The sequence below is a fragment of the Rhinopithecus roxellana genome, chromosome 3 (assembly GCF_007565055.1).
Source record: "Rhinopithecus roxellana isolate Shanxi Qingling chromosome 3, ASM756505v1, whole genome shotgun sequence".
Classification (NCBI taxonomy): Eukaryota; Metazoa; Chordata; class Mammalia; order Primates; family Cercopithecidae; genus Rhinopithecus; species Rhinopithecus roxellana.
In genome coordinates, this window is record NC_044551.1 from 73534727 (window position 1) to 73561423 (window position 26697).

Genomic DNA, 26697 nt, shown 5'->3' on the forward strand with positions numbered 1-26697 from the left:
ACAGAATAAAAAAATAAAGATGAAATTAATTTTAGAAATAGGTTGCAATCACTGTGATGATTTGCCTGTCTGTTACTTCAAGGTATCACCTCTACAGAACAGGGACAGTAACAAAGAAATAATCTGGAGAACTCATAAAATAAGGTTTCAAGGCTGAAAGATCAACCTGAAAAGGTGCAACTACCCTAAGTTAGTAAAGTAATTACAGGTTTCTAAAATTTGAATATGTCCAAAAAATCATTACAGGAAAAATTAAATCCTCACTTGGTTAGGAAATTTACTGTTGCTGACAACATTTCTTAATACTTGATATGTTATTGAAGAAAATTTATTCTAACAGAAAATTCAGTGAGTGTAAAATGAAAACGAAAGTCTAGACAAAAGTGCTTTCTGTCTCAAAGAACAAGAGATTTCCCAAAAAGGAAAAGACATCAAGAATAACATCTTAAAAACTTAAAATATATTCAGAATCAGAAAAGAAACAAATAGGAAGAAGCTGAACCCAAAGGAAAATAAATTAGTTATTCTATTAGAAATAAAGTTCAAGAAAGCAGTACAATTATAAAGTTTTAAAGGATTCCTGTTGTCAGAGTAGGCATATGATAGCCAGCATATCAAATCCCAGTTTTTGTCTTCTTCCTTCATTTGTTAAAAACAATTATTCAGTATCAATGCCATGTAATTTTTTTGGTAATATAATCTATGAAACATTTAAAACATTATCTTGGCAAATTATAAGCTGTCAATTAATTAGCTATAATCACTTAGCAAAGCTAAGAAATCAAATATCACAGATTTTGTCATTCTCATATGAAGCATATGTACTCAAATACTTTCTTAGTCCTTGCTTACATTTTGTTGCCCTATTCACTTTTCACACCCCCAAACCAGAAAAACACAATTACTTCCATCCTTGTTACAAATTGTTGTGTATTTTGATAGATCCATCAAAAACTCAGTAATGAAGTTAAAAAGCATATGTAATATAAATAGTATGAAATTTATACTATTAAAATAAACGTATTTTATTGCACTTATCTCTATTGGCTCCTATTGGCAAAGATCTTTTCTGTGAACCTTGTTTTTCAGAATTAATAACATTTTTAATAAGATTTAGAAAAACCTTTGCACCATATTATTCTAACATTCATAGCTATTGTATGTTTGTGAGCACTGGCAAGCATTTGCTGAATAATACTCATAAAACTATTGTTAGCAATAGAGAGCATGAACTCCTCAATAATCAAAGTTACTTTTATGACTTTTTCTTGATGATAAAAATAAGTTGGTAATCAAAATGAATGAATGTAGAATGTTTATTTTTACCTAAATATTTAATACATGTTAATTATTTTGACTTCTAAATATGTTACCATATGGCTAGGCAGTTGATGCCTTTCCAAAGCAGCTTTACACTAAAGTGTTAAAGTGAAAACAAAAAGTAGTCAGTAACAAAGCCTGCAATATGACAATGCAATCTGGTGTGTGAGAGGACTTCCAGGAAAAAAGCCATTCATTCTTTGAGCAACGCAAAATCTGAAAGTCAGTTTTTCTCACTTAACAGTAGATCAGTATAATCAAAGTAAAGTTCTCTTTGGAGAGCTGTGAACATAATGGAAAAGAAAGTCATTTATTTACCATGCTGTAATAGAATATTTTGTAATAACACTCATTTTGAAGCATTTTCAAGGCTTTTGTAAGAAGTAATGGAAATGTTGTGTTAGTATGAATAAGAAATTCTGATTCTCTCTAGTAACAAATGAATCACAGAATTCTTTATTACTATTGCAAAAGAAATTTATACTAGCAAGTATTCCCATATAATTCATGGCTTGACATAGAACATTGTATTGTCTTATCAAATATGGGAGCATTTTAATTTATAATAAATTTGACTTTATGAAGTAAATCTTCCTACAGTCTTTATAGATCATTGGTAAACATTATAATCAGTAAAATGGATTTTTAAAAAGTTAAAAATTAGTTTTCAAACAGTGTGATTATAAAAAAAAAGTTGTAACTAGTAGACATATTCTTAAAATGATAATCTGGAGAATTTAAAAAGTGAAATTCTTTATGAAAAGAGCTTTCTTAGTAGCTTCAGTTTCTTAAGATTTAGGATGTCTCACTGAGTGTTGCTTAGTTTATGGAAGAAAAATAAGTTTGCCATGCTCCATTTAGCAAGAATTCTACATGAAAATTATGATATTCATAGAGACATTTTAATCACTCCTTTCTCCTGAATCATGTAATGGGTGCTATTAATAGAAATAGCTTATTGAATCATCTTTGATTTCAATAGTTTTGAGTCAACAACTGTGGATTAAAATAACAGATATGCTGACATAGACTAATTTTCATGTCTTTTTTCTATAAGAAGATTGCAGTGAGTTATTCCATCATAACCAGTATCTTACAAATTGCTACAGCAACTTTGTAATAAATTTTATTTCAGCTTTAATGTATTTATCTGGTAGTAGGCAGGAATTAGGAACACCAAGAGTTTAAACCTCTAAAAAATTAATGTGAGCACTGTATTAATATCAATAAATAGAAACGGAAATTTGTTTATAATACTTTGTTCAGCTCCAACTCTCACATTAAAAATTAAGACATAAATTTCTTATTTGACAAATGTTGATTTTTGTAATTTATGAGTGCACTTCGATGTCAAATTTAATCAGAGACAAATATATATCTTTTAAAATATCATCTTTGTAGACTTACTACAAATCATGTTGAAATAAGACTAGATATTTAAGTGGTAACCATTATGATAATAAGAAAACCAAAATCCAAAGTAGAAAAGGCAGGATTGTGATAGAAAATAACTAAAATGAAAAAATTAATTATGATTACCAAGTTCAATCACAAAATACTGGTGAATGTATTTTATGGGTCAAGATATATACTTAATTAGTATTTTCATTCTTTATCTAAATTGCAAAAAAAATCTGTCAAATGAGTAAGAAGCTTGATGGCATAGAATTATAAACATTTTTCTCAAATATTGTAATATGATTCATGGGATCCTTTATTATTAAAAATGTGGGATAATACTTTTTAAATTCATAATTATCAAGGAATGAGTTGCTTTACACAAACTTTAAGAGACATGTATAGTAAGATTTTAAAGACTTCCATATGCATTTTGGAAATAATCACTATCACAGTACACTACCAAGACTTTATTGATGCCTTTACACATCAATAAAGTACAAATAGCAACAATTGTTACTGAGAGCAATTTCCAAGAATTTAAGCATCTTAAGGGTGCTAGGCAGAAAAATGGACCCAATGATATTCATATCAATGTACATAGAACCTATATGAATAGATTCAGTTACGTGGCAAAGTAGAATTAAGTATGCAGATGCAATTGCAGTAAAACGAATTAACTAGTCTCAAAATAGGGGAGATTATTATCTTTCATTTGGACCCAATGTAATCGTAAGGGTCCTTAAAAGTAGAAATGTAGGCCGGGCGCGGTGGCTCAAGCCTGTAATCCCAGCACTTTGGGAGGCCGAGACGGGTGGATCACGAGGTCAGGAGATCGCGACCATCCTGGCTAACACGCGGAAACCCCGTCTCTACTAAAAAAAAACACAAAAAACTAGCCGGGCGCGGTGGCGGGCGCGGTGGCGGGCGCGGTGGCGGGCGCCTGTAGTCCCAGCTACTCGGGAGGCTGAGGCAGGAGAATGGCGTAAACCCGGGAGGCGGATTTTGCTGTGAGCTGAGATCCGGCCACTGCACTCCAGCCTGGGCTGGGCGACAGCGCGAGACTCCGTCTCAAAAAAAAAAAAAAAAAAAAAAAAAAAAAAAAAGTAGAAATGTAGACAAAACAATGGTCAGTTACTGAAAAATGTGACATGAAAAAGACTCAAGTGGTCATCATTGGCTTTGAAGAGAAAAGCAACCATTATCCGAAGAATATGGGGATTTTTTAAAAGCTGGAAAAGGCAAGGAGATTGATTCTTCCCAAGAGCCTCCAGAAAGGAAAAGTCTTCCTGACATCTAGATTTTAAACCAGTAATACACACTTCAGATTTTTTTAACATTAATGTCTCGTGAGCATTACTAATTCTCAATGGCTATTTTTTGTGTCTGTTATTTATTGTTAATGTGTACACACATATACATATATGTGTGTGGGTAGATATATATATATATATATATATATATATATATATATATATATATAATATAGCTAGATAGATACCTACATGTATCTATCTCAGATTATCTATCTATCCATCCATCCATCTATCTATCTGTTTATCTGGTTGCTCTATCTGTTTATCTGGTTGTTTGTGTGTGTGTGTGTGTGTGTGTGTGTGTGTGTGTGTGCACGCGCACGTGCGTATGCATATGTGTGTGTATTTCAAAGGCCCACTTTGTATTTCTTTCCTGTTACAGACGGGAAAGTTGAGTTTGGCAGATGGTAGCCATTCTGAGACTGAGAGTGTTGTAGTGAAAACTTAATGTTAAATGTGTCTCTTCTGTGGTATTCACATATGTAGATATGTGTAAATGAAGAAAAAGGAGAGAAAGAGAGAACCTAAATGTCACCCAAGTGCTGAAGATTAAGCAATGAATCAAATCAAATCAAAGAGTCTTCAAGAGGCAATAGATAGATAAATAGAACAATTATAATAAAATGAGTCTCTGATTAAAGTAAAAGCAGTAAATACGTCTAAGAATAGTAGCACAGATGAAGGATACGGAGATTTTTCTAGATACGCTGCTGCACCATTTTTACAGAGAATCTGTACTGTTCTAACTTTGTAGCTGACCAGTTTTACCATCTAAAGCAAATGATACATTCTCAAAAACCATTTTCTATTTATTTCTGAATAAAAGTAGACAACATAAAACTTGGGTTTATTTTCTCTATTATTAATTATGTAGGTGATATTAGATAAGTACCCACATCTCTAGAGTCATGTCATTGATATAATGAAGGAGTTTGATGAGGTGAGCTCTGAAGTTTCTTCTGTGCTGTTTTTCAGTAAGTCTATGATTCAATTATTTATCTGACTTACAAATAAATTGCCATTTGTTACTAAAAGCAGAGCCTGCTATTCCCTGATTTTAACTTATTCACTCAAAACCAAAACTATATCTTCATCTACTTTCCTAGTACCCATGGTTCTGGCCTTCTTACGACCACATAGACAGAAACAGATCTGTCATGTAGATCCTTAGGTGATTTATTGAGTTGCCAGCTATCCACGAAGTGTGTTCCCTCAAATTGGGTACTCAACAAGGCTAAACCAAATCAAATTTGAGAATTCCTCTTGTTAAAACTCCCCATTTCTCTGCTGTTCCTAAATTTTTCCAGAGTGAAATTAAGCATGTTAACAAAAAACCCCACAGAAATATAAAAAGGCAAACTATGCTGATTTCATATGAACAGTCTAAAAATATTTCATTTAAACATAATGCAGTGATATGTTTGCTTTAAGCAGTAGAAAAATTCAAAGTACAATGCTTCATTTCCTAAATATTCCCTAGGAAATCATACAAACCGTAATTTTCACTGTCTAACACTTTACAGAACCACTAGCACATCTCTATTTTGTTAAATAAATATGCACAATGAAAACAGTCTTTCTCACCCTCTGTAGTAGGCTAAATAATGGTGACCCAAAGATATCAGGCTCTAATTTCTGGAACCTGTAAATGTTATCTTACAAGAAGAAAAAGGCTTAGGAGATATGGTCAAAGATCTGCCAAGCCAAATATCAAGAAATTATCCTTGATTGTTCTAATGGGTCCTAAATCCAATCACAAGTGTCTTTATAAGAAAGAGGCAGAGGGCGATTATAAGCAGAAAAGAGGAGAAGGCAATGCTACCACAAAGGCACAGATTGTGTCAGTGTAACCACAAGCAAAGGAATGCTAACAGCCACCAGATGCCTGAAGAAGCAAGAAACAAATTGTCTGTTGTACCTTCAGAGAGAGAGTGCAGCCCTACTGACACCTTGATTTTAATTCAGTCCTTGAAATTGATGTGGAACATCTAGCCTTCAGAACTGTGAGAGAATAATTTCTGTTGCTTTAAGCCACCAAGTTTATGGTAATTTGTAACCGCTGCCATAGGAAACTACTACATCCCCCAAAAGAGCTCTGCAAGTTTTTATTATATTTAAAAATGTATTCTTCTAACGGCCGGGCGTGGTGGCTCATGCCTGTAATCCCAGCACTTTGGGAGGCTGAGGTGGGTGGATCACCTGAGGTCAGGAGTTCAAGACCAGCCTGGCCAACATGGGGAAATCCCATCTCTACTAAAAATATAAAAATTAGCTGGGCGTGGTGACTCATGCCTGTAATCCCAGCTACTTGGAAGGCTGAGGCAGGGGAATCACTTGATCCTGGGAGGTGGAGGCTGCAGCGAGCCGAGATCACATCACTGCATTCCAGCCTGGGCAAGAGAGTGAGACTCAGTCTCAAAAAAAAAAAAAAAACAAAAAAGTATTCTTCTAGATGAATTGTGGGTGACAGCTTTTAATACAAGAACTGAAGTTATATTTTATATTTTAAAAATAAAATGACAAAGACTTCACTTATTAGTTATTCACATTTAATAATAATGAAATAATAATTGGCTTTGCTGTCAGAAAATACTTATATATTATTGATTCAAATTTTCCTGGTTGATAAGTACTTCCCAGTACATCTGCAATTATTTGTAGATTTTTCTAGTATCGCAGGCTAATGATGTAAGACTTAGTATTTAATATTATCACATAGTATATTAGTGTTATAAAATATTTTTAAATATATAATGTCACTGCATTTTCTCCAAGAACAAGGAATAAAATTATACAATTTATAATTATTTTCTAAACTATAGCATTAAAGTCATTTTGAGTAATACAAGTAGGAAGATAATAGCTAAAAATATATAGAAAAATCATCCCAATCCAATAACTCTAACAAGTTTCCTTATTTTTGTAAACTTTGAGTATAGTTTTAGATATACAGAAAATTTACAAAGATAATACAGAGTTCCCATATACTCTACATTGAGTTTCCGCTATTATTAATATCAATATAATAATACATGTGTCACAATTAATAAACTAAAATTGATATTTTAAGTCTTATTAAGTATAATTAATACTTTATTCACATTTCTGTAGTTTTTTATTTTTTTTACTGAATATTTAGCTAACTACTAAAAAGATGCTGAGGAAAATTAAATAGTATGTAACTAAATGAGGAATTTGTGTTCATGAATTGAAAGACTCCCCACTGCTAAAACATCAAGTCTTTCCAACTTTTCTATAGATTCAATACAATCCCAAACAAAATACCAGTAACTATTTTGTAGCTATGGCAAACTAATGTTAAAGTTTATATGAAAAGGCAAAAGATAACATAGCCAAAACAATACCTAGAGAAAACATAGTTGGAGGTCTCAGCCCACCTGATTTCAAGTGTTACTATAAAATAACAAAAATCAAGTAAAAACCAAGACAATGTTGTACTGGCAAAAGGATAGACACACAGATCAATGGAGCAGAACAGAGAGCTCAGAAATAGACACACACAAGTATAGTCAACTGATCTTTGACTAAGCTGCAAAGGAAAGGAGATAATCTTTACAATAAATGGTAGGGGAGCAATTGAACGTCCAAATGCAAAAAGTTGAACCTAAGTAGAGACCTTACACCTTTCACAGAAATTAAATCAAAGTGGATTAAAGGCTTATACATAAAACGAAAAACTTTAAAACTTCTAAAGAATACAAGAATTTACACAAATTTGGAGTTCAGAAAGGGGTTTTAAATACAATGCCTAAAGCACAATCCATGATAGAAAAGATTGATAAGTTGCATCTTATTAATTTCATTTTTATATTTTCACTCCAGTCTTTATAATTCATCTATTTTCAACAGGTATAACATAAACTTTATATAGTATGTGTTCTGTGATTTCCACTATTAATATATATTTTCCTATATCATGATAGAGTCTTTGGATTTGATGTCTTCTTTTAAAAGTGAATATATAATTTAATTACTTTGCAATGCAAGCATAGAAAAATAACAACTGGGTTAGACAAAATATGATTAGTATACTATAGATAAGACTCAGGAGAACTGTATTAACAAAATTGTGGTAATTTTGATACTATTTTTGCTAAATATTATAGTTTATCTACTATATAAAATTAGTTCAAAATTGATGACTACAACTCTCTTGTTACATGTGTTATCAAATACTGATAAGAAATAGACTTTTGTAAGATTATGATGAGTGAAGAATGTTTCCTTAGAGAACATAGGTGACTGAAATTGCAGATGTAAATGCAAAAGTAGTGCTGAATAATGTTTCATGCCAAACAGGGGTTCGTATCAAGAGAAAAATGATGAGACTCTAAACATCTGTTAGGTTTTTAAAATGATTCATAATGTGTCCTACTACCTGCTGTGAAGTGGCAATGCAGCATCGTTGTGAAGAGCACGGGCTATCCATAATGCTTGGGTTCAAGTTCCAGATTGCCACTGGCTAGCTGGGTAACATTCTTTCTGTGCCTTGGTTTGCTCATCTTCCAAATGGGAGCAACACAGTTATCTTTTTCAGGAGTCTTCTTTGGACTAAAAGAAGGCACGTTGTTAAACAATAATAATAACTACTATATCTATACTTATTAAAATCTGTAATATATGTACATATAATAGAATAGCCAAAGGGCAAATACCTAAACATACCAACTTAAAATCACACACAATTTATGAATTTGTGATCCACTGAAAATAAAGGATATCTTATTTGATATACATATACACATCATTGAAAAGTATAATATCCTCAATTTGATATACTTTCAAATAAATTAGGTCTTTTTATTGCAATGTAAGATCTACATATATTCTTGGTAAAATTATATGCATAAATTTGGAGCTAACAAAAAGAAAGCTTTTCCTAGAAAATAATTAGGTTTTCTAAGATTCTTTTGTTAATAAATTAAAATTTTGGTTACATACACTCATACTGTCTGCCATTGAAGATAATGTTTTTGAATACATTTTTAATCTATGAAGAAAAGATAAAAATGCAGTCCACAAATATTTTTAATTACATCAGTCATTTAAAATATTTCCATATGGAATGTACAATTATATGTCTGATAATTTTTACATTCTATCATACGAAATAATGATGCTCACTTTCAATGGAAATGAGGTGAACACAGTTACTTACTCTTTCTCCCTCTGAGTCTTGCTTTAATTCTCACTCTAGTGCTTAATCTCTTTCTCTCTCAATTAAATAGGCAGGCCCAGGCTGATTTACAAAAACACCACTTTCTTCCACTTAAAGTTAATACATGGTGAACACTTATTAAATACTATCAGAAATGATGAAATAAATATGTATATTTTTTCTATAGAGAAAATCCAGCTGCTTAGGTGCATGTGTGCTCTGACACATACACAAACATATCATGAAAGAAAGGTAGCTCTATACCTTCCTGATCTCAGTTCAATGCTTCTGAAATTGAGTAATCAAAAGAAGGAGATATGACTATATTTTTAACTCTGCTTTCCCTCTCTCACTCTGTCTACGTATAGAAAGTAAAATTTCTCCATTGTCAAAATGCTTCAAGAGTGTGACTTTATTTTAATAATGAAAATATTTAATAAGTATTTAATATTGTATTTTATGAATGGGTAGGTAAAGTCACTCATTAGATGGTAAGATGATCAAATTTTGACAATGGTACATCCTGCCTTAATAAAACCACTATGGGGCCAGATATGGTGGCTCATGCCTGTAATCCCAGCACTTTAGAAAGGAGGCAAATTGCTTGAGCTCATGAGTTTTACACCAGCCTGGGCAACATGGTGAAATCGTGTCTTTACTAAAAATACAGAAAATTAGCTGGGTGTGGTGACACGAGCTTATAGTCCCAGCTACCCAGAAGGCTTGTGTGAGAGAATCACTTGAGCCTGAGAAGTGGAGGTTGCAGTGAGCCAGGATTGCACCACTGCACTCCAGCCTAGGTGACAGAGTAAAACACTGTCTAAATAAATAAACAAATAAAATCACTATATTTTCAGAAAATTTTCAGTAAGGTATGAATTTTAAGAACACACAAGCCTCCTATCAACAAATAAGTTGCAAGTGTTTAATCATGCAGCTTTTGTAACATGCTTTGCCACTTAATACTATGGCAAAGCTGAGATAGTAAGCCAAAACAAATGAATCACTTGCCTAAAACTGCACTTGAAATTTGTATTTTGAATAAGACTAGTTACATTTATGTAGATTAGACCAGTTAGAGATAATTTGAAATTTTGACATGCACAACAGCTATTACCTTGAGAGATGTATAAATTAATTCAAGAGCAATGCTCATTGAATAGCTTGCCATAACATATTCCATGGTAGAAGTAAAACTCCAAAAATAATAGATAACTACACATAAAGAGGATAATTAAACAAGAGCAGTTCATAACCCTTAAATTATAGAGATATCAATTATTTAAGAAAATTTAACCTGGCCAGGCATAGTGGCTCATGCCTGTAACCCCAGCATTTTGGGAGGCCAAGGCAGGCAGATCACATGAGGCCAGGAAGTCGAGACCAGCCTGGCCAACATGGGAAAGGCCTGTCTCTACCAAAAATACAAAAATTAGCCAGGTGTAGTGGCATGCATGTGTAATCCCAGCTACTTGGGAGGCTGAGGCAGGAGAATCACTTGAACCCGTGAAGCAGAGGTTGTAGTGAGCCAATATCACACCACTGCACTCTAGCCTGGGGGATAGAGTGAGACTCTGTCTCAAAAAATAATAATAATAATAATAATGATAATAATAATAATAAAAATAAACATAACCAGATGAATTAGGAAGAAATATAATGTATTCAATGAGCAACACTCTCCTTCCATAAAATCTGGGATTTGCTTCAATAATTGACTAAAATCTTCTTTGGCTTATTAAAATCTCCAAGTTAATTTGTCTTCACTGTTTATGAGGTGAACAGAGAAAAGGAAAAGATGGTTTTCCATTGCTGGATACCATTAAATAATATTGTATTAGTCCATTCTCACACTTCTATAAAGAACTGCCTGAGACTGGGTAATTTATAAAGAAAACTGATTTAATTAACTTACAGTTCCATATGGCTGGAAAGGCAGGAAACTTACAATCACGGTAGAAGATGAAGAGGAAGCAAGTACATCTTGTCATGGCGAAATGGGAGGTGGGGGGAAGTGCCACACCTTTAAAACATCAGATCTCCTGAGAACTCAGTCACTATCAGGAGAACAGCAGGGGAGAAACCACCCACCACGAGTTAATCACCTCCCACCAGGTCTCTCCCTCAACACATAGGGATTACATTTGGAGATGAGATTTGAGTGGGGACACAAAGACAAATCATATCATATATTTAAAAAAAAAATAGGCATCTCAAGAATCTGTGTCCTCACATTTTTGTTTTTAAAGAATTTCTATGCAAAGTGAGATGAAGTCCTATAAATTCAAAACCATAGTAACTGTTCCCGAATAGTGAGCACAGGAATTAAAAACAATTTCTTGTTGACAAAATATTACACCTCACTTTAAAGTCCAACTGTAATGGAAATTCTTCTAGTATGTATTATTCATTTAGGTTCTATTCTGATTTTCCTTGGATAACCATTCATGTTAGGGATATGATTATTTGCTGTAAAATTTGACTTAGAAATTATTTTTAAAAACGGGGCTTTAACCATTATCGTGACAGATTTAAACACTGTTTTAGCAAATTAAAATTTCCTTGCAGTTGTTGTTACTGCCTTTTGGAAGCCTGATGTTCTCCTTTTGCCTCTCTGCTCCGCAGTCAGCTGCAGGGAGTATCCTGCAAGGCAACTCAAGATTATAAGAGCTTCTGCTGGAAGCTCACATGGAGCAGTTTGGGTATGTGATTTGCTCTAAATAATTGCTAGGTGTAGCCAAGCACAGCGACTCACACCTGTAATCCTAGCCCTTTGGGGGGCCAAGGCAGGTGGATCACTTGAGGTCAGGAATTCAAAGCCAGCCTGGCCAACATGGTGAAACTCCATCTCTACTAAAAATACAAAATAAAATTAGCCAGACATGATGGCAGATGCCTGTAATCCCAGCTACTTGGGAGGCTGAGACAGGAGAATCGCCTGAACCTGGAAGGCAGAAGTTGTAGTGAGCCGAGATCATGCCACTGCACTCCAAGCCTGGGTGACAGAGTGAGACTTCATCTCAAAAAAAAAAAAAAAAAAAAAAAAAAAAAAAAAAAAAAAAAAAAAATTGATAGGTGTAAGTGGTTCTGGATTGGCAACTAGCAATGTGATATTCACTATCTTACTCACCTTCAATTAAGCAGAGGATGCTCTACAGAGCATTTTGCTCCTAGAAACAAGGCATGATAATTCAGATGGAAATTGCTTACTTATTCAGTGGACTCAGATAGGGACAATGAGAGTTAATACTATAATCATCCCAAAAGTAGGATATTACTACGCTGTTGTTAGAGCTATGGTTCAACCCTCAAATATTAGTGTTAGAAATGTTTGTTCCCCAGTGCTGCAAATAAATAGCACTCAAACATAAATTTAATTCTCTCAGCAAGTCCATCTTTACTTTCTGCAGAAAGGGTGCCTTTCACAGATGGAACAATGGCAAGAGCACACTTGAACAAAGGAAAAGCAGACGTATTTATTCCTTATGCATTTGGGTGGTCCTTACTCCTGTGTCCTGCACCCATTGGCTGGAGCTGGACCTCACAGTCTTAAACTGATATCCAATTTGCTCACAGTCTAAAACTTTCCTAAGTAGGTAAGGGCAAAGGAGAACAAAGAAGAAGAGAAAGTTGCTTATGAAAGGTGAGAGGAAGTTGCTTACGAAAGGTTTAAGGAGGCAATAACATTTCCAAATAAGGAAGGCACATATGCTATGAGCTAAGACTTAACTGGAACTGTCCAGACATGCCTGAGTAAGCCACAGCAACTAACTGGGCTAGAGTCTAAGAACTAATGGTTGATAGGAGACTTTAGAGTAAGAAGCTATTATTTCTAGTGTCTAGTTTTTATTTTTAAACCAAGATGAGCTTTGAAGATGAACTTTTCTACTTTCTACAATTAGCCAAATTTTTATGGTGACAATCAAAATAAGAATTGAAAAATGATATTTCTTGCTTGCATTAATATTACAATGAAAAATAAACTTGCACGTGCTATCCTTTGAGTGTTTCATTCTGTTAGTGCTGAAATCAGCATTGCCATAACGGGTTATATTTAATACATGGACCTTTATAAGACTGTGTCTTAACCCTGCAAATAATGAATAGTGGATAAAGTAGACGAAAAGAACTGAAAGTAATGTGAAGCTAGCTTATGCCAGGTCCTGTACCAATGCAGTGAATGAGGCTAAAATTCTAAGCCAGGTGTATTGGACTAAAAACTACACACTCCATACCATCTCTGTGAAGACAGGGAATTTGTGTAAAACATTTTTCAATTTCATAACTAAGAAAACTTAGAAAGTGTCACGGAAAAGACTAACATATTAGTGAAAATTATAACTCTAGACTACAGATTACTTAGAATAAAAGAAGATGTATTGAGTTTAATTGAGATTAAGAGCTTTTAATTATGTAAAATGGAATTCTGAATTGTAAGGATCAGGTGACACATTGACTCACATCATTTTACCAGAAGAGCAAAGACCAGAACTCAGAAATGCAAGATAAATGAAATCTGATGGAAATGTTAATATAACTGAAGCAGAGATGGGATAATAAGACTTTAAGAAGTATTTAACTACCATTTTTATATTTAATATTATTATGCCAAAATGGCACCCATAGAGTATCATTTATAAGCTGGTTCATAGACTTTTTTCTTCACTATTATTTATATTTAAATACAGGTTTTGACAAAAAGATTGCTTGTCTGTAAACTGAACATATTCTATTACTGATTTACATGCTCTCAGAAAATCAATTTTATTTGAATGACAAATACTATAAACTGCTCTGACCTAAAGGTCAGATATTAAAGAGTGTTGTAAAATATATTTAGCTGGTACCTAAGTTTTTCATCCTGATATATCAGGAAAATTCAAATATCATTGGAAATGTAAGAGTGCTGGATAAAAACTAATTTTAATAGTATGTGTCAGAAAAAAACAATATGGATTTTTATATTTAAACTCACTATAGAAATTTTCTCTCCTAAATATGAAACATAATTTGTACCTCAACATTAAGTTAGATTTGTTTTGGAAAATATATGGATGACCAATATTAGAGAAGTGAATTAAAATGTGTTAAGATGAAACTTGGCCTAGTTTACACTTATATTATTCCCAAGCATAAGGAATTACACACATAAAAATAACTATTTCATCAAATAATTTAAGTATGTAAATCACTGATGTATATAAGCTAGAAAACTTAAGTAAACTCTCCTTTGAAATAATGTCTTCATGAAGATGGAGTTTCCTAAGGGTTCCAGAAAAATTTGATGCAGTGTAACCCAAAGTTACCCTAGCATTCTATTTGTTTGCACCTGCATGGGAAAGTCCCTCCTGCTATAATACTGGGGTGTGGAATATGTAAAGTGACTACTCAAAACCATGCAAATTAGCATATCATTTTTATGCTCTGTTTACAAAAAAAAAGTCACTGAGAAACAAGCACCAATTGGGAAGTCACATTCCGTATTGTGATGACTTACGTATCCCTGTCCTCTCCTATCCCATGCTCCCAACTCAGGAACACTTAGTGTAATGCAATGCTAACTATGGGGTTGACAAGATTAAATGATTGAAATTGCCATGGTGGACCCAATAAAAATCATCCCGGTGGGAAAAGTGGGAAGACATTTCCATCAATGGAATAAATTGAGAGCCAAACTCCTTGAAGAACTAAAAATTCCACATTTATTTTAAAGTCACTTGTAACTAACCATTTAGCATGTCTGAATAGCACCTAGATTAACTACTTTTGCAAATGAGAAGCAATTCAAATTTTTTCTTATCTGCAAGGAAATTGTTTATTTCACATTACAGGCCTTTCACCTGCAAAATTTCATTTCAAAATTACTTGTTGATACATGAAAGAACAAAGGAAAAAAATAAAGATTTTTAAGTGAATGTATTAACTTTTGTATTCTTGCAATTTTGGGACCTAGGACTAATTCATTTGCTTACTGCCAATTTGAAACAAACAAATTTCTCCTCTCTCCTGTGACAGTCTATCATAATAATTCAGATTCTATGGAGAAACATATTAACCCTTTCATCACACAAAATTGATATTTAACTCACTGTTATAAAAAACATTTACCTGCCCACATAAATTTTTAACATCTGTCACAAGTGACAGATGTTAAAATAAAAACCAAGAAATTATGAACTGTTGATAATAATAATTTAATTAAATCTTAAAGCAAAATAAGAGGTCTCTTTTTGACTACTATTTTACCTCTCTCTCTCTCTCTCTCTCTCTCTATATATATATATATATGTATATATATATGCTCTTTTTCAGTAACAACAGTTAAACAGCTCTCTGTGATTTCTTCCTCTGGATGACAACATTTAAAATATGCACTTTTAGGATGTATATTTTTATAAATATTTTTTACTTTTATAGTTCAGTGGCATTATTCCCACTCTCCTTTGAAAAAGCCCAACAAGCAGTGAAAAGAATTAGACTTTAAAGTAACCTATTGCAATGTGGAAGGTAGGGTATCAGTTAGAATGGTATATATTTAGACAGTCATAACTGTGATATTAAAGAGACAGGCCATGCCTGACCTGTTGTTGATATAACCATAGGCTGGCAACATATTCCTTAAGAGCCTCACAACTTTACATCAGTCAAGATTCATTGAGGACAGATGTTTTCCATCAGAGTGATAGTGTTTTTACACTGTTTTCATTAAACTGTCATTTTTTAAACTGCTTCAATTTCAGGCCTCTTTTATCGCTTTGTTAGTTTTAATGTATCTCTCTTTACCTTGGTTGACAGGGAGGTGGCTCTGACTTTAATTGTGTGTATACTTGCCAAAAATTGAACTACACACACTTACAGTAATCCTTTCTGGAATTGTACCTAATGGTGAAGTGAAAACAATATTGGAACCAGCAGCAACTTAAAGATGACCAGTTATTCATGGCATGAAGACTGAGAAATATTATGTATGTATTAAAATGCTTTGAAGTGAAACATTTATGCAATCCACTTTGAAAGAATCAATAGCTTTGATATATTAGTGAAGTTGAAAATATTGTTCATTTAACACAAAATGGATCTGAGAGAGAAATAAAATAGATGTTCCAAACCAACATCTATCCGGCAAACTCAGAAAACACCCTCAGTGCAATTGAACTAAATGATTCTTTCAAAAAGTTCCTCTTTAATGCACAAGTTTGAAGTATTTATTGTATTTCATGTTGTTGGCAATCATTACTTGAGTTTTCTCATTTAGATGTTTCTCTTTTACCTTATTTATTATTTGCATGACTTGTGAGGTACAACCCATAGGACCTTAGTTTACATATTGGCTTAAAGAGGAGAATTTATCTCTGAGCCAATTATTTGAGAATGGTGGCAGTGTTATACATATGTAAAAGAAGCAGTTGATGATAGACCCTCTACCACATCAGCATTTCCTAATTTTGCTTTGTATTTTCTCACACTCTTGTGAAAATACATCAAAAATACAATTTCTGAGAAGCTTGTTTTAAACGAAACAGTGATCTCCTGAATTTGTGATTTGGTGTACATATTTTACAAAACCATAAAAAAATAAAAATTGTGAGAAGACTACATTTAAATATTGAAAGTCTACATTTTGAGTTCCTTAAATTAATATAAAGATATTAAATTACACCTTTATCTCTGTGATAAGCCATTATCCAGAATGTTTTTTTCCACTGACAACATTCTTTGAAAATCACACTTTTGACTTATCACAATTATAAGAGTCATTGTTAATATAGTTTCTGATCTTTTTGAAACAAATTTGAATTCTATTAAAATAAACAAATAGTCAAAGAGAGGTCAGTTAGATATTATCACAATATGAATCAGTCTCTTGAATTGAAATTCATTTTCCAGGTTATATTTTGATTGTGCTGAATGTTTGCTTACAAAAGCAAACACAACTTTGTGATCCTTGTGAATTTACTTCCTAAGTGTGCACTAAACAAATAATCAAGAAATTATCTCTCTATAAAAGATGCATTACCTTCCACACTTACTAATGTACACCCTATAATATAAAGTTTAATTACCCAGCTCAATAATTCACAAAGCTAGTAAAAGAAAGAAAATGGACAATCACAGTCTAAGTAGAGACACAAGGCATAGATATATTTCATTAATAAAATTAATTTAGAATTATGATTAAATAGATTAGTTACTAGTTTACACTATAATTTCATGTAACTAAATGATTATGGTTTATCACCAAGTATCTAATAAAGAGCTTCTTCCTCCATTTGTGGCATATATTGTACAACTTCACACATACAAAATGGGCTGCCAAGTTACAAAAACCATTGATACTTGTTTTAATTATGAGCAGGAAACTTTCATGCAAAACAATGAAAAAAATCTGCACTTTCACACAATATTAATTATTAAAATCATTTAGAATTGTATACGACTAATATCCTAGAACGATACAAAGATTCTCCTTTATGCTCTGTGTAAACTAAAAACCATTTATTGGTATCTGAATTTGAACATAAGAGTGAAAAAAAACTCTGACTTATATAGTTCCTTCACTTACTAAGAAACATTTATTGAATGTCTATTATGTATCAATCTTGATGCTAGATGCTCAGAAATGTAATAAAGAATTGAAAGGAAGATATAATGCCTGTCTTCATAGATTTTACTATCTGGGGCCCTACAGAAAATTTTTGAAGACGATCAAGACTTGAAAACCTTTTGGTTATATATATAATTTTATTATTTCCATACATTCATTTTAAGTTTCTGTGCATTATGATTCCTACATTTTAAAATTTTGATTTTATGCAAATTTTCATACATACTTATGTCCTAGAACATAAATTATGTCATCATTTGTGTTATATTTGAACCTATTAAATAAAATATAGTATTTGGACCTTGCATATTATCAAATATTTTATGCCAAAACTGAGCTATTCTAAAATAATAGATTTAAAGAATAAGGCTCTTTTCTAGTTGCACATTAATTTAATTTGATATTGTCCATTAAGATATAGAGGTAATTTAATTTTCATCAGCTACTACTGTTTTGAAATTTTATGTATGATTCAAATAAAGGAGGATTATATTTTTTATTACTCAATATTAAATTTATTTTTTATCATATAAATTGACTTCAGCATTTTATTTTCTCTTTATTATGTTAATAGTCACTCATGAATATGAAGAATAAATACAGATTTTAACATAAAATGATTTTTACTATATTTTAACAGTAATAAATATTACAAAAGAAACAGATAACGATTGTAGATGTGGGAAACTAGTGGTTAACAATTTCTCACAGAAACAAAAAATGAAATATATTTAAATAGTATTTTTATATATTTTAAACATATCAATAAAGGAGGAAAAAAATTTATTTTTTTCTTTACTTACTTTTAACTGAATGTAGATATTGTACTTGACTTTTCAAATAAAAACTAGAAGTACATAAGGATACTGTAAAGAACAACATAGACTAAAGAGTCTAGCAATTGATTTCTATTTTTTATACATTTTCATTTCCTTGTTAGGACAACTATCTATACTTTCACTTTTACAGCTACAATAAATAGCTGTAAAAAATGGAAATTTGTATCACTGAGCTCTTTTGTAGTTCCACTGAATTATCACAAGCTAAGTTTTTGATGTAGTAAAATAAATGACATAAATTGATGGATAAATGTTCATTTCCTTCACATAAAAAAATGTGAGCTAATATTTCATTATCTTATTCAATCTACTTAATATTTTGATATCACACGTTGTGAGTTGAGTATAAATAATTTATCAGAATAAAGTTTAATTTTCTTCTTTCAGTTATAATAAGTTGGAAACTAAGCCTTAGTTTAAGTAATTTTCTTTAAATAGTTGACATGAATAATTTAGTTTACCTAATCTTCCACTGCCTCATACTGTGTATCTGGCATTATGTGGGATTTTCACTTAGGTAAAAATTGTTTAAAAGTATTTACAATGTGGAACATAATTATTTTTCTATTTTTATATCAATATATTATATGGCTCACATCTGGTGTCAGTTATATTTAACCATACATTTACACTAGTCACATATAAATATAGGTTTTTAACATAATGAACAAATTAAATCAGGCATGCTTAATAACTTCAAATCCCTTGAAAACATTTTTAGGCAATATATTATAAAAGAAATCCCAACATTTACTTCACTAAAAATTAAACCTAAAAGAAGAAATATTTCAAGAGTACCCCTCAATTATTTCACTGGAAGAGAAAATTTGAAATATAAGCCAAATACACACTACATTCAAATGTATTTATATTTTCAGTACTTTTTGGAACTTACCCCATTTCAAAATTTTAAGTCGCTGTGATAAGCTTTTTGAAAAGCACTCAAAAATAATGCATGTGAGAAAACATTGCCCATAACTCGTTGCATTATTAAATTTCCTTGTATCTTCAGCAATCAAAACTAACCAAGGAATTGAACATTTCTGTCTCTTTCTTACTCTCATTCTTAAGAAATTAGAGTATTTCTTCTCATTTTAAATACCACTGATTTAGTTGTTTTTTTCTTTTCTTTAGCATTGCCTCCTATCATAGTCTATCTGAAAAAATTATGCATTTAGAATCTGTTTAGAAAATACGATAAATGTTGCCACATTCAAGTTTGTAGTTTTGAACCTTGTATATGCTGACAAATAGAAAATGTGCATACATTTAAATAAAATGTTTTAAACATTTTCGAATTTCTGCATTTATTCTTAATAGATAAGGTTCATTCTCCATATTGTATGGATATATACAGTGCACATGTAAGTTACATTGCATACTAGACAGTATCTTCATTAATCAGAACATATTCTGCAATCAGAAGCACTGAAACACTTACTTCAGAAACAAAACCTCTAGGCTAAAACTAACTTAACATTTGATTATATTATCAGTACAGAATATAGTTTAATGCTTCTTTTCTTCTATTTTAAAACAAGATTTCATATGCTATTGCCCTTAGACGCAAATACATGTCAGAAAGATCCTGATCCCAGATACTATGTTAAGCTGAGATTCTTATTCCCTCTATGTTATAAATTATGTTCCCTACCCCTGATTGCCTGACAGGTCACCTGAAAAATCCACTAATAAACTGGATGGAACTGAAAAATTACATATTCAAATCACATAGAATACTCACAATTTCAACAAAGTTTTAAATATGAGAATACAATTTCTAAAAGTAGATTGCCAGTCTAGTATAACTAGCATAGATATATATCTGTAGAACTTGGTTGCACTTGGCGAAATGAAAAGAGAATAAGCTTTGAGAGGGAAGCATGATTTCCAACACGGTTGCATTCTAGTTTGACAATCAGCAAGTTACTCATTCCTTCTTAGCCTCAGTTTTTCATCTGAAGTTGGAATCATAAAATCTACTTCTCTTAATGGTCATAGTTGAAATACTTCTGGCACATTTGAGACTTTGGATAAATGCCAGCCCCTTCAGTTATTTTTCATTTATTTTATTTTATTTTTCGAAACAGAGTCTCACTCTGTTGCCCAGACTGCAGTGGTGCAATTTCAGCTCACTGCAACCCCCGCCTCCTGGGTTCAAGAGATTCTCGTGCCTCAGCCTCATGAGTAGTTGGGATTACAGGTGTGCACCACCATGCCCAGCTAATTTTTGTATTTTTTGTAGACACAGGATTTCAGCATGTTGGCCAGGCTTGTCTAACTCCTGAGCTAAGGTGATCCGCCCACCTCAGCCTCCCAAAGTGCTGGGATTACAGGTGTGAGCCCAGCCTAGACCCCCTAAATTATTTGATAAAGCTCAGAATTATGACATCTGCAAATGGATTCAAAATATGTGATATAAAAAGTAACAGTCTGACAAAGAATTTATTTTTCAGATTAAAAGGCTCTGTCTCTACACACCACTGTCTACTTTTTCATTAGTTGAACAAATATAGTAAGTTACCAAGAATATTATAGCAAATATCCATAGACCAAGCATTAGCAAGCATTAGCAAGCATTAACATTTTGTGACTTGCCTTCACATTTTCTAGATAAAATAAATATAACTTTCTAAATAACCTTATTATACTCCCTAGACCTGTCCCGCCTCTTCTCAGGAGGAGAACTATCATCATAATTAGGTATTTATCTTTCAATATATGATTTATCATATTCACTACATACATAAGCATCAAATGCTTTAGTATTACTTTGCCTGTTTTAACCATTTTACATAAATGTTATCTAATCTCCCATACCTTTCTATTTATTTATCTTAGTTTTTTTAGTATTTCATCTTGATAGAAACGAATATTCACTATATACTTCTAGGTGTTAATTGCTGTATTCAGTACTTCATATGTATTAATTCACTATGCTCTCACAAAAACCCTCTGGGAGAGACTTCTATTATTTTCACATCATATTTTATATTATGTGTATATTTTTATAATATTGTTATTTTTCAGATGATGAAAATGGAGCACAGAGAAGTTAATTAACTTACCTGCACTGCATAAGTAGTAAGTGGTAGAACTGGAATTTGAATCCAGGCTACGGTGATGAAGAGTCTGCACACTAATTTACATGATCCTGTGCTCAAAATCAAAGACTAGACCATATGTTTGTGTTTATTTTCCAAGTGATAGACAAATCAACTGTTTCCAATTTTTCACCCTTGGAAGCAATGCTGGAATTAGTGCCCTTGAATATTTGTCTGGTTTTCATACAAGAGATCCTTCAGGGCAGAGGCTCGGCTGGTAATTTTGGAATTTCAGGATAAGCATATATTTATCAGTGGTCTATGTTGGTCAAACCTTTCTACTTCTAACATGCTGAGGCTCAAGAAGATTAAGGTATAATTGTCAATATTTTCTGTAGTTAAAAGCCCCTGAGGATTAAACTATGCTCTATGCCATGATCCTACAACAGAAGAAAAATCTATGCATATTTAAAAGAGACTGGTAATATCCTAATAAGGAGTTGCTAGATAGGATATAAGGTGCCCAGTTAAATTAGAATTAGTGATGAACAATAAAGGTTTTGAAAGGGGTTTACTGTAATTAAAGTTATTTTTCATCTGAAATTCAAATTTAGCTCACTGTCCTTTATTTTTATTGGTTAATTTTGTCAACTCTACTAATAAGCCATCTACTGGATGGCTAATAAAACGACCACTGTTATTTAGCAGGAGGCATATTGAGAGGGTGTCATTGATACAATGGCACACAATCCAGCAGCTTATCATAAGACAGTGCAGTCACTTCTCTGTCTTCCATAAGTTATGGATTACTAAAATGAATGTAGACAAAGGATGCATGTATTTTACCCAATTTTATTTTATTAATAAAGGTTATCAGAAACCTTTCCACCATTGTCTATTAGCTGTTACAATGCCTTTCTAAACTCAGGATATCTTGTGTCATGTCCCCACCACCACCTCGCCCTGCCCATAGTGATACATTCAGGTACATTTTTGGTAACATTTTATTCCTGAGGACATAACTACAAGGATCATTACCATCTGCCAGTCTTCTAAGTTTTGTCTCTTCAACTCCATGCCCACATTCATTTCCTTTCTATTCTGTGCCTTCAAAATGCACTCTGGTAGAAGAAAATTGAGTGGCAGGAACAAAAGGCACTGGCAGTAAGATAAAGTGATGACACATTAAATAGTGAGAAATGTGCATGTGGGACAACCCTATGTAATCCACCCAACACTTTATTTTATAATTTTTTTGAAATAACTTAATCCTCATTGAATCATCCTCCCTAGGAAATGAGACTCAGTATACGCAGGAACAAAGCACAGCTAGTGGGTCTTAGGTATTGCAGCTGCCAAAGACAAAATTTCTACTGCTGGCCATATTCATTTCACCAATTAAGTACTACTTGAACTAACAGCACTTTCTTAGGTGAAATAAATTTTGATCCTTTTCTTATTTTTCCATTATGGAGCTTTGGCATTTCAATGGGCATATCCTACCACATTGTGCTGAAGGATTTTGCAAAGAATATAGAGCGATGCTTTTGTTTATAAAATAAACCATCAGTTTGAACTGAGATTTTTGTTTGTTTTTTAAAGGAAGTCAAGTTGATTACTTGGCATCAGCCCTTCATCACAGATACTACTGAAGGAAAAAACCACGGGAACGTGAAAAAAACAGAAGGACATTGAAGCCCGTGGGGAAATAATGAAGTATAAGTGCTTCAGAGAGCAGCAAGAAATGGAATAATATTTCTTCTGTGAGGACCTCAGTAATAACAACCCATGAGTGATGGGACTTATTGCAAATGGCAAGAGTGCTGTGGGAGAAAAAAATAAAAAAATACTGCACTGTGAAGGATATTGTTTCACATGCCCTATGTGCTTCTCTTCCTTCACAGATCATTTGAGCTCCCCTTTTCATTATTCCTCTTTCCAAACAACAATAAATATTAATGGAGGATCAAATATATGCCAACGACTAAAAGACATAGGGTTGGAAAGCCATGGTGTCTCATTTTAGAAAGACCCAAATTTATTGTAAAGACAAATGATAAGAGTAATTGCACAACAAATACAGAAGCACCAACAATGTTGATACGTAAAAGAAAGAGGGAAGTAATTCTAGCCATGGTTGGCTAGAGAAATATTCACATGGGAAATGACATTTGTGTATCTTGTAATGGAGAAGTAGGATTTTTTCAGGCATGTGGGGAAAGAAAATTTCAACTAAACAAGTCAGCCAAAGCATTATCAGTATTACAAATACTCTGATTATTAAGAGGATTTTCTGCTTATAATGCTGACACTGGAAAAATATGCATACTGAAACTGGAAAAGTATGCCTAATGTGGCAAACCTGAGTTCTGAGTAGCATTATAGCACTTACTTTATATACATAAAACTTATGAATGTTTTATGAATATCAGGAAGAAAAAGCAAATGAGTGTGTGTAAGAAAGGAATGCAACAGGATTCAGTGTGTGTTTTGGTGACACTGTGAAGAATGGGTAAGAAAAAAAAGCTAGAGATGATTACATAAATTAGGAGACTATTATAATTATCTAGATGAAAGGTCAAACAGGCTGTGGCAACATAGACAGAGAAGGGAAGGTAAATTAGGAAGTAAAATTGACAGGATTTGTTGATGGATTGGGTAAGGCAGGAGATGGCAATCGAGATGGAGACCACTCTAAGATTTTGCTCTTGCATAAATGAGTATAGTTGGCCCTCTGTATTGAAGGGTTTCAAATAGGTGGATTCAACCAATTGCAGATCAAAAATATTTAGGAAAAAAATTCTATCTGTACAAACATGCACAGAATTTTTTGGATCAGCATTCCTGAAGCAAGTATAGCAACTATTTATATACCATGTACATTGGATTAGGTATTATAAATAATTCAAGGATGATTTACAATATATGGAAGGATGTGCATAGATTATATGCAAATTCTATGACATTTTATGTCAAGGACTTGAACATTAGTGAATTTTGGTATCGGTAGGAAGTTCTGGAAACAGTGCCCTAGATACCAAGGAACAACTGTATATTGATTCCTGAGAAAGAGACTTCTGCTGATGGAAAAGGAAGATTAATGTTAAATTTTGAATCTAGAAGTAAACATGATTTACATCTGTCCTTGACTCAGCATGCTAACCACAAATTTAGCATCATACCTTTCATAAAATAATAAAATATACTATTAATATGACTAGGAAGTCAATAAGTTACATGTATCATATATACTTTTTAAAGTACTTATAATTATAACCTATAAATTACAATTTATAGTTTTAAGGTCTGGATAGCCTAAATTTTAAAAAATAGTTTTAGATAACAGTTACTAGACCTTCATAGCTGATTAACAGTCTGTATTCTACCAGCTTTTTAGTTCTGAATATAATTCAATAGAGTGGAACATTTAGGGGAGAGTATGGATTCTGTCCTTGAATGACCTTTTAGTTTTATTAATCCCTGAGAACAACAGATGTTTATAAAATTTCAAGTCAATTTCAATTAATCAATTGTTAAAGAAAGATGACTTTAATTATGCAAAAATCCTAGCCTGTTCGAATACTTATTCATGCAATTTTATATTTAGATGAGCATAATAACAATTGAGATTTTAATTGAAATTTATAATAAAGTGCTTTCACAAAAATAATTTACTTTAAAATCATTTAGTTTAATCTCATATAATCCTGAAAGTATTATTATAAATCTGTTTTGTAGAAGAATAAAAATTAAATATATGTTAATCTCAGGAAAGAGACTCCATTATATCAAAAGTAGTGCTACATTAGGTAGCGGAATTAGGACACAAACAAAATTTTCTGACTCGGATCCAGTCAATAAGTACATAATAGCAGTTTAAGACAATTTTGAAACTATATTTATTGAAATCCTATGTTGTGTCCTCTTGTACTTCCTTTCAAAAAGGGAAGTCCTCTTGTACTTCCTTTCTTTTTTACATAAGAGGATGGGATGTAAACAACTATACAAAAAAAGTAATCTGAGAATTACATAATTAAACGGATTGGATGGATTAGAAAATAGAGTCATAAGAAAATACATTTCTTAGGAAGGGTAGGAGATCAGAGAAGGCATGGGAATAGGACTGGGAATGGCAATGGCATTTAAAAAGTAATTTCAACTCTGGTATGATTTTATAAATGAACAATAATAAAGACATTTCTGGCAGAATAAAATAGGATAAAAGCCAGAAAGTGGATCATAAAAAAGGAACAGAAAATATGCCTCAGATTTATGTTATAGATTTTTATTAATGAGAGACTGGAAATACACTCTGTGGTCATATTGCAGAGATTTGAATTTCAGGCTAAGGTGTGACTAAATTTTAAAAAGAGCTAGATTTTTTCTTTGTAATATATTTTTTTACAAACAGAATTAGTTTTTTTCTCCAAACAATAACTTATTTGGAACCCTAAAGTATAAGACACATTAAATTAGCGAAACCTAGGTTGAAGTTGGAGCAAGGAGGTAGTGTACATCTGTACTTACAATGATAATAACGATCATATTAAAATAAGAACTTTCAAACCACAAAATTCCTACAAAGTAAATATGCTCTGATCAAAATAAAAATACAAAATAATTGCAACAAATATGACAGACATGAACTACCTATGTAACATAGAAATGTAATGTACTTATGAGAAAAGCACAACTGCCCGTAACATAAATGTACCAAAGACACAGAATGGAATTCACACACAACTTGCATATTCATAAAATAGTATTCAGTATAATTAATGAAATTCAAATTAGAATCATTTTAGAATAATTTTTTCTACCAGATTAACAACTATTAAAATTTTACAAAGCACCAAATTAACAAAAACATGAGGAAATAGGCATTCTTACGCACCACAGGTAAGAGAGAATAAGTCCCCTCGGCTTTTGAAAGGGCAAATGGGCAATTCGTTAAATTTAAAAAGCATATGATCTTTGACTCAGTAATTTTTCTTTA